The sequence below is a fragment of the Colias eurytheme genome, chromosome 14 (genome assembly GCF_061535395.1).
Source record: "Colias eurytheme isolate Ceu_HAF_F1 chromosome 14, ilColEury1 Martin Lab GWU primary, whole genome shotgun sequence".
In the NCBI taxonomy this organism is placed as follows: Eukaryota; Metazoa; Arthropoda; class Insecta; order Lepidoptera; family Pieridae; genus Colias; species Colias eurytheme.
The window spans coordinates 6,895,543-6,904,718 of record NC_142993.1 but is presented as its reverse complement, the minus strand read 5'-3'; the positions used below and the strand labels follow the sequence as shown (position 1 = coordinate 6,904,718).

Genomic DNA, 9,176 nt, shown 5'->3' with positions numbered 1-9,176 from the left:
TTATTCACGAAATACATTTTTTACTTATTTGCTAAAATCAATTTGCTACGTGATTCAGCAAATTTTAAGGATACAATTTACTTTACACTGTAATTTATAAATTTACATAATCAAACTATCAATTTTCAATACGCGTTAACACGCTTAAAATTCAACGGTTATAGTGCTACGCGTTCAACCCTTATCCACTTTCTTATTTATAAAATTAAAACACAAATGTGAATGCTCTACAATATATAAATCTGTAAACTTTTGTGGTTAAATGTGCCAATAACAAGAAATATGTAAAAATGGAGTTAAGTTTGTTCCTGGATGCGTCACTGGTTGTTAGAGGCATCGGGCGACCGGTCGGGGCGAAAGTCGACTGCTGCCGTACAGTACGACGGCGGTACATACCACGCCACAGTCTCATCTAAGCCACAGCTATGCGCACATCTTCCCCAACCTAGCCGAAATTTCCCGCTCGTGTTCGGGAACGCGCGAAATCGCGGCGCGAATTTTAAAAAACGAATTCGATTTTGACATTTGAACTTTTTTTAGGGGACACAAAAATTTGGCGTTGGCGAATTTTGGTAAATTGAGTGCTGGTGTATAAGTGCGTTTTGCATATAGCTTTAAAACATTTTTATTTCGTTTATGTGCGGTGTGCGAACATGTTCATGTGAAGTGTATTTATTTTGTGCTCATTTACTTTTTGGATTTTTTTTGCTCCGGAATTTTTTGGTTGGTTATTGGTTTGCATTGATTTTTTTTAATTAATAATTTATTATATTTATGACATTTAACATTTTATTTTAAAGCATTTTTAATCTATTTTGCTATCTGTGTCTTATATTCTACTTATATTCTAAATTAATATTAAGGAATTTTATAATTAAGTTTTTTAATGTCTGCATTCTAAGTGGTTGAATAATATCGATCAGTATTCGATTAATTTTCTTATGACAAATTCTATCATAATATTAACGGGTAACGTAGGAAAATATTCATGCGGTGAGCGGTAGGCGTTCTTGATTAATTTCTTAACAGACTATGCGTTATTGGCATCGCTTGAAAAAGCTGACAGGCTTTTTGTAGAATAATATCGAACAATATTTTATTAACCTGTAATAACTCTATCTCGAAACTACATAAGCAATTTTTCATTTAAATATATTTATTCAATTTCAAATGAATCAAAAACTCAAAATAGGACCTGTTAATGTAGATATAATCATAATTTTATAATAAAAAATGATTTTGTGTGATGGATTAATAATTTAAGAACGCTCAGAACTGTAAAACCTATTTAACTTATACATATGGGAAACAAAAATATGAAAATTCTGATGTAAATAGAACATTAGGTAACTTTTCATTTTGTAAATTCAAACTCGTAATAACAAATAAAGTTATCATAACATATTTAATGCTACGCCAGCTGTTTTAATGAAATAAGAAAGAAAGCGATAAAAATATGAATAATCGAAAATATCTCTTCAAAATCAAAATATAAATGAATTTTATTCGCACATACCTAAAGAAAATACTTACGTATTTTCTTACCTATCTAATTTAGTTAAAAAAAGTTGTAAGTTGCTAAAGTCCTCGCTAAGAATTAAATTAAATTAGTAATTAAAATGGAATTATCACTGTGAGACTAGATGCTCGCCCCGGTTCCGCCCGGATATAATTTTGTTTTAGAAAGTTTTACAATTGTTTTACGTTATTTTCCTTATCCAAGCGAAAACAAATTGTAGATACAAACGAAATCAGCCGTTCTTGTGTTATAAGTAAGTAGTGGAACTTAGTAACACAACTTTCTTTTATTCATTTTGCAGTATAAAATTTCACACATCATGCGATTTAAAATATTGGAAAGAAAACTAAATTAAAATTATCCTCCCATCTTTGTACATTTAAATGTATTCTCATAAATCCCTCTGAAAGTATTTTCGGAACACCTACGTATTACGATAAGCATAACTATAATATTTAATTAATATGAAAACACAATGATGTAACTTAGCCCAAAGTAGAGCTTTCGGAAATCTCAATTCAAAAATTGTTTCTGAATATAAGTAATGAAAAAAAGTAATTGCATTATAAATATTTAGAATCAGCCGAGTGTAAATATTATAAGAACTATTTTTTTTCTAATTAATCGATCTTGGCCGCAACATAAAATTATTAGCCAATAAATAAGTGTAGAGTTAAATTTTTATATAACTTTAATAAAACACGACTCGAAGCAATATGACACTGAAGCGAGGCTAATGTCCTTGCTATTGGTACAAAATAGGGTGATAATGATAACCCTATTTTAAGTTTTAAAAAGCCGTGGTCGTGGACCATAAATAATACAAAATATTATAGTCGTGTAAGGTTTCAAACGATAGCCATGTATATTTTATGTATGTTTAGTTTATTTTGTGCGAAAGAAAAGGAAACTTAGGAATATTCTATGCGAGTTCAGTATTTCATGCAATGTTGACCCTGAAAAAGATCTTTCAAAAGATCTTTTCTTCATTACATTATAATTCAGCCCTACAAGAATTTCTTACATGAAAATCCCATTTTATTTCTTATTAGTTATGAAGTTATATGGATTATGAAAAACTGTTCCGAAAGAGGATTGTAGATTGTTCCCTTTTAATAAATACAGTATAAATCTTAAGAGTCGAAGACATTATCGGAAATTAGATTATGTTAGGGACTCGGACTGAGCTACGAAGAGCTTGCCAACTTTTCTATATTCGTATTGCAATGGATATAAAAGTTGTAATAATAGAGCCGGTTTGAGTTATTGAAAGATTATATACTCCTTCACCTTTCCTCTAATTTAATTTCTCTCCGTACGTCCGGTTGTCTGGAAGAAATCGCTGCATAGCGATAAGACCGCCAATTGTTGTAATGTATCCTTAGATTAAGTATTATTGTAATGATTCTAAGAGCAATAAAGTATTAATAAATAAATAAATAAATAAATACTATGCAGCAAATTATATGTATATTTATTTATACATATGTTAATAATGTTATTAGTTTCTACCTAAGAACTTCCTTCTACATTAATTATATTCTTCGTTTAGCGGCTATGGAGATGATAATAAGGCTCTACGTTACGCAGAAGATTTAATTTAGCATTTGGTTAAGCAGCTCGCTGAAGAGTTATTACAAATCATCATCATCAATATTTATTTAATGAAAAGTTTTATTGTAAATTTAACACTTTATGTATGTCTGTTAGTACTTTTATATTAGGTAAAATATAAATTTTAATAGATTGTAAAAATAAGAACCAAAGGAGTTAAAAATCATGGGTGTAAATACGCACAGTCGCTCTACAAAGCTCTGTTGACACCTCGTGCCGTTATTCCTTATTACAAGGGATGGTCAAAATATTTATCCACAAGTAAATAAATCCATTACAGTTCCTTCAAAACAAGTTTTGTAAACACGAAACGTCAGCAAAAATGCCAATATCACATTCGACTCCAATTCCGAGCCATAATATATCCGAATGGGAAAAATTATTAGCATCAATAAATTCAGGTTCGCTACTCTAAAATGGAATTTAAAATAACACCCCCATATATTCCATGGAATGGTGTTATTGACTCAAATAACTTCGGGACAGTCGCCGCGTCGCCGACTCCGTTACGTATTCTTTCAAACAATGTTTGAAACTTTAAAAGTTTGTACCTGGCCATAAAATAAACATTCCCACTCGTATATGTCACTATAACTGTTTTATCTTTTATTCGTTGCGGACAACATCGAGCGTATGTGCTTATATAAATGGACTTTATAGAATTACCTACGGAGCGATTTACGTTTCATATTTGGTCTATTTTTTCTAATAAGTTGTAAATTAATGAGTCGTGACTTAGCAAAAATCTGCTATTCGATTATTATCATCGACTTTTTACTGTTTTTATTGCACTGAAAATTCTTGAAATTACTCTCCGAAGATTATGCGGTTCATTACAATCATCCCGGTATTGAACTAGCGGTTAAAATTATGATGTGGTTTGTTATGACACATTATTATTATTTATATTACATCACATGGAAGTTTCCGTTTTTCATTAATCCTTTTCATCGTGAACACTTTGTTAACATAGTTGTTAATTAATGGTACTAAGAAAAAATAGTCAAAATATGTAAAATATTTTTGCAATCTGATAATGTTCATACCATTTTTGCTTGAAAGAGTTCATTGTGAAAACGTTTTTTTTTAACAATGAAATATTTTTATCCGAAATTTACATATGGAGACACTTTTTTCACAACCAAAAATAATATCCTTATCTTTTTAAATCTTACTTCTTTAGCTAGTTCTAACTATACTTATTACGTATCTTTTTAATTCAGCTATATACAAAAAAAGACAAGCCTAAGCCTAAAATTATTACCTATTTTTAGCCTTCTATAAACAATACACATATTGTGTTGTTTTAAATCATATTGTGTTGCAGTTAGACAATTTTGCAGCTAGTTGTCGACATCGTCAGGTCATAAGTATATGCAATTTCAATAAAACGCTCTTGACTGTTGGTATAGTACGACATAAAAGAGATGAAATTAATTATTTTGGAACTAATTCGTTTTTCATTACCTGGCAACCCTGAATTGGCAATGTAGCTGTCAAGTTGAATAAAAATTTGTTGCTTTTTTCGTAAAGTGGAGAATTATTGAGATAAAAGTGTTATTTAGAACAAGAAATTTAAATAAAAAAGGAGACATCATGAAAAAGGTTAAACGTAGCGGTGTCCGTGATGTCGTGTATAAAGGTTTTATTCGGTGTTTGTCCGAATTTCAAGTTGGAAATTTATTGACTGATTTGGAAAACGTTTACAAACGTACAGCAGAATATACCGGTGAGATTCCATTTATTTTTGCTCAGTACTACGTAAAATAGAATATTCCATTAGTGACGAGTGTTTAATGTATGTATGTATGGCGATTATTACGTTTTCGCAATTTAATTTGAGGTTATTTGTATGTAAACAAAAACTAGTTTTTATAGTGCGACCAGCACAATTTGAGTCAAGAAGTTAAGTATATCCAATCCAACCAGCCTCAAATAAAGTACTTAGTTTAGATTTTACTACATAGTATAGTGATAACTGTTTTCATACAGCTATCTATCTATTAATCAATCAAACCATAAGAAAAAAAATAATATTTTAGATTTAGCTTACTAACTACTTACTAAAGTAGCGCAGGGACGCTGGCCTCCTACATTAAAAAAAAAAATTAATAAAATAAAGGAAGTTTTAGTTTTAAGCTACTATAAAAATATGTTAAATGTACTATTTGATTTTATTCATCTTAATTCGTTTGTTATAGGGGTTTCTGAAAGCACAGTACGCAGGATAGTAGAGGAAGGGAGTAGAAATGAAGGCAAATTTGTGTGAGGTGATGAGAGCAGTGAAGATGACTCAGATAGCTGTTATAGTGCTGAAGAACCAAATGATGATACTGAAGATGCCCCGTACCCTCTTGCCAGTACTTCGAAACAGAGTGATGATCAGTCCTTTGAAGGAGTAGAATATTTCGATTTTGATGAATTATATTAATGTACAAAATTTATCTACAAAAAAAAAATAAAAATATGTAGTTTTCAAATCGCCTTGTTTTTTTCTACCCGACGGACCCAGAAAGAGGGTAATGTGTTTGAGCTGCATGTATGCTTGTTTGTTTGTATGTTTGATTCTATGTGTGCCTCTGCAGTCTAAACACTTGACCGATTTTTATAAAATAACTAATTCCAAATACATTTAAGTAAAATTTTACCTAGGTAGGTCAATTAAAATACTAATGTATTTTTGTCTTAAATTTGCTACAATGCTATTGCTACAATGAAACAATTATAACGGTTTAAATCGCGGTATTTATTTTAGATTATATTATATAGATTTTTGCATTTTTATTCTATAGTATCAAGATCGCTTGCGTCGCAGTATCAGTGTTGCTATATGAGCGACGGTGGCGCCCTCATTTATTTTCATCTCTTTTGTGTCGCACTATAGACGATTGGTTTTTTCCACAGAGATATGTTATACTAGATGAGCCTTACTTTCATTTCATTCTTTAATATAATATGCTACTTGAATCGAGGTTTATATCGATTTAATAATGTGTTATTTAAAATATTTATTGTAATGTATCACTAATTAGGGTTTATTTTAATGTTCAATATCACCTAGGTACGTAGATTTATTTGTCCTAAAGATAATACTCAAACTAGGCCTAACCCTTCACTCTATATAGAGCTTGTAAAACTTGGATTTTATTTTATTCATTTATGTATTAATTGTGGCAGAAAAACTTTTACTTTATTTACTCATGTATAAGTTGTGCGTTCAATTTGTTTTACAGCACAAGCTTTGATAAACTATCTAGTCTCTTTACATCTGTGGTTTTCACATATTAATTTCTCTCTTCACTACAACATGTGAGACATTACAGTCTAATGTTGCAGTTAGATTTCTAACTTTATACCTCCTGTACTTTTATGATTATAACTACTTCACGTATAGCTCAATAATATTTATCATTAAATAGTATTAAATTGGTATTTTGCAAGGGGGGTTAAATACCTATTTAAATTTTAGACTTCTCATTAAATGTTTTTGTGGCTATTTCATGTCTTTTACTGATAGTCTTCTTCTTCTTCCTTTGCCGTATCCCTTTATTTGCGGTCAGCTCTCCTCGTTCTCATGCGCTAGGATGGTCTATCCTGGGTTGTCTGTTTATTCAATTGGGCTCTCTCCAAGTCTTTTGATATGGTAGACCACCAAGTGGCGGGGGGACTTCCTTCACTCGTCTTTCACTGATAGTCTATTTTTTGGCAAATGTTAAGCTTCATGTATTTTGCTATTTTTTGATACTTAACGACCCACGACACATTTGAAAGGCTATTGCCCTAACCACTTAAACAAGAAAGCGGTCAAGCTTCTATATTTTTCTTTGAATACCTAATCTTATATCATATAATATAGTTCTGTTATTAAAGCTTTAGTGCAGCTGAAAAGTTATTATAAAAATAAGCTAATAAATCAGTAATTTACGCCTATAAAGTCAACATGACCTTCGTGATCGTAATTGAAATTATAGTAGTTTTCAAACGAATTCATGCGCTTAGGAATTCTCTTTGATTAATGGCTCTAGGTCAAGTAGTTAAAAGTTTCGCACGCTATTTTAACACACGTTTAACGTTGAAGTACTGAATAAATATTGCATTATTTTTATTGGAAACAATTTGATGAACATAATGGTAGTTTATATAGCTATGTTTTAGTAGAGTAGTTTGGAAGGCATTTTGGAGTTTCAGTATGATGAGAGTATTTTTTCTGATCGTTTTAATCAGTGAATTTATAAATGTAAGTGAAAAACCTTTTTTATTTTATTGCGGGCAAATATAACAAACATAACGTCTTTGCTTATATATTAGACATATTGTACATAGACTGTAATTTTGAATTTACTTAGTTTTCACAGTTTACTTTTGTTAAAATGATATCAAGAAGTATTTAAATTTTCATTCATTTGAAAATTTTATAAATCTCTGCATATTAATTGAAATAACATATACCTATATTAAAAAAAATACTCTTTATTACTGACAATTGAACTTGTTCAGTCGTATAAACGCGCATCAAATTATGTCATTAATAATCATGATACTTTGTATGGGTGTTCCAGACATGTCGTTTATTTTAATAGAAATAAGGTAGTTGAGTATCGGGTTTGCTGACTATCCTTATCTTAATAGTGGGGTAGTAATTGCTCCATTATGAGTTATAAATGTAGGGCAAAATGGCATTTTTAACGGCCATTTATAAAGGTTATTGATGTGCTTTTTAAAAAGCTTCTTCATTGATACGGTACATTTTCTATTAGGCCTTTTAGTTGAGTCGATTAAAAGGGATGAGTATAATTTTGTAGATAAAATGTTTATGGTAATTGAAAATTGTGGCATATTTTTAATTCTGAAATGAAATTGAAATTTAGACAACCAATTTGCATATCAAATTAAAACTGAAAAGCAAACTTTATTATTTTAACGGTCACGCTATACAAAATGTGAAATATATAAGTATACATTATTTATTTTAATTCTATGAATAATAATATAACATTACGAAAATCATAAAAACCAATACTAAAAATTCAAAATAATAAACACACACCGGAAATACACACATGTATAATTTATGAACATCATGACCTCAATTCTATCTCAATAACTATATTTACATATAATTTGATATATTCTATAGATCTAATCCTATTATCACATCACTTGGCTAGGCAGATTATATTGTCGCGATCCGATTGACTCAGCTTAGTCTTGTTCGTCCATGAATTATGTTATGCGGGAGCCTTGTAAATGTGTAAGGTTGCAAGCTTGCAATTAATTATGTTGTTTTATTATGTACACGCAAATGAATTTATTTGGTTTTTGGAGCGTTTAAAGATAATGTGTAATTAATACTTATCCTGAAACTGTAGTTAAGCACAAATAAAGTATAGCCTATGTCATTCAGGATTTACAGTAATTTTTGAGTTAAAAAAATCTCCTGACAATGTTAATGGAGATTCGGCTAATACATATTCAAAGGGCATGTGAGGCTGTGTATACCATGTATTTGATTTATAAGTTGAATAGAAATCAAACAGACAACCAAACAATTAATTAAAATCTACGTTCTATTAGTAGTAGTATCAGTTACGGCTAATTACTCGAGTAGAAACTATATAGGTGTAACCTACTGTTGCTATGTGCATAGTCCAAGGCATTCCATAGGTATGTTGGTGAATAACTTGTATCTAGGTAAAACCTAGTATCAAAGCCTATTACGAGTAGACGTGTACAGGATATTACCAGGAAACAGACAACTTAATTATCCTACGGAACTATAACGTGAAGGCTTTGTAGTGAGCATTATTTACATTTACATGCTTCTTCATTGTTCGTTTTTTATTTAAAGGAAAATCCTAAGAGTTTTATCTAAATTACATACGAGTATATGAAGTTCGTGCTAGTTACACAAATTATAAAGAAGAATGAATAAATCGATTTAAATTATTGCTTTCTTTCCTCTTTCGCTACAAAAAATAACAACAACCCAGAAGCTAGCCGGGGCGAACAGCTAGTTAGTCTATAATATTATATTTTCAGTATG

General features: G+C 30.3%; 1 protein-coding gene across 2 annotated transcripts in view; it reads left to right on the top strand.

Annotated features, from left to right (window-relative positions):
• The first annotated feature begins 424 nt into the window (after positions 1-424).
• The window catches only part of LOC149902963 (uncharacterized), a 79,283-nt gene continuing 70,531 nt past the window's right edge, over positions 425-9,176 (top strand). Inside the window, exon 1 of one of the 2 annotated variants that reach the window (XM_090109533.1) lies at positions 425-572. The gene's annotated coding sequence lies outside the window, so the exon portion shown is untranslated. Of the gene's footprint in view, positions 724-9,176 lie in introns of both variants that reach the window. The other variant, XM_090109532.1, reaches the window with a different exon arrangement.